This window comes from Penaeus monodon, chromosome 25 (assembly GCF_015228065.2).
Source record: "Penaeus monodon isolate SGIC_2016 chromosome 25, NSTDA_Pmon_1, whole genome shotgun sequence".
NCBI classification, from domain to species: Eukaryota; Metazoa; Arthropoda; class Malacostraca; order Decapoda; family Penaeidae; genus Penaeus; species Penaeus monodon.
Window position 1 is genome coordinate 32311262 of NC_051410.1, and position 1034 is coordinate 32312295.

Below are 1034 nucleotides of genomic sequence, written 5' to 3' on the forward strand. Positions count from 1 at the left end.
CGTATGAGAAGGAGAAGCCCGGGAAGAGTATTCAGAAACTTTGTAGAACATATATTCTACTGAGGTCCATTGAAACGTGTGCAATTGCAATATTACGATATAACTTGGATCGCCGTCTGGCACGCAATTGTTATGAAAGAATATACTAGCAAGGGTTCAATATTTGTCATTCAAAGCGCTATCATTTCGCACTTTTTCTGTATATATCTTTATCCATAAAGTATTTTTACCTCCAATCTCTCGGCCACATTCGCAGCAACGGTTGTTAGCCTATTGTGTTCTGAAGCCAGAGTTTAAGGTTTGTATCTTCTAGTGCAGGCTATTTTGTATTTTATTTGCACGGTTGTTTGGTTACATGACTGAAAAAAGATTTTGTGGAGTCGTATTTTCACTTTTTTTTTGAAATGGCGAAGCTTGAGAAAAGTATATTCATATAAGAGTAGCTTCTGGCTGTTCTGGCTTCTCACGTTTCTTTAAATAAAATTGTGCCTTGCTATTTATTGCCTAGGCTTTGTAAGGTTTATCGACTTATTATTTTTAGCTCAGTTTGTAACCGTCTCATTTTATATACATTTTCTAATGGTTGATCGACTTCCTACTAATTAAAAACATGCTTTTATACACTGCGTAAAAATGTTGCATATGTGATATATCAACAATAGATAAATGATACGTTTTAAAAACATTCTCTCTAGCTCTCAGCTGACTGAATCCGTACTGTTAATAATGAATGAATCGTCGGATATCCCTAATATGTTCTCAGATGGATGGGAAAATAATGATTTCTTCATCGGGTTCGCGTGTTAGCAATTCCAGAGACGAGAGGTGAGCTCTTTAAAGGCGAATTACGGAGTCTTTCGGTTTATCGTAAGCTCTAAAGATCTTTATTTAGAGGTTATGCTTTTTCCAATTGACATTCAGTTGTTCTGAACTTAAGGACTGTTTTAGAATATGTCTCTATGGGTGGTCGTGTGTGTTGAGTGAGTGAGGCTTATAAAGAGTGTGGGAAGTTTTAGTTTTTGATTTGTGTCATT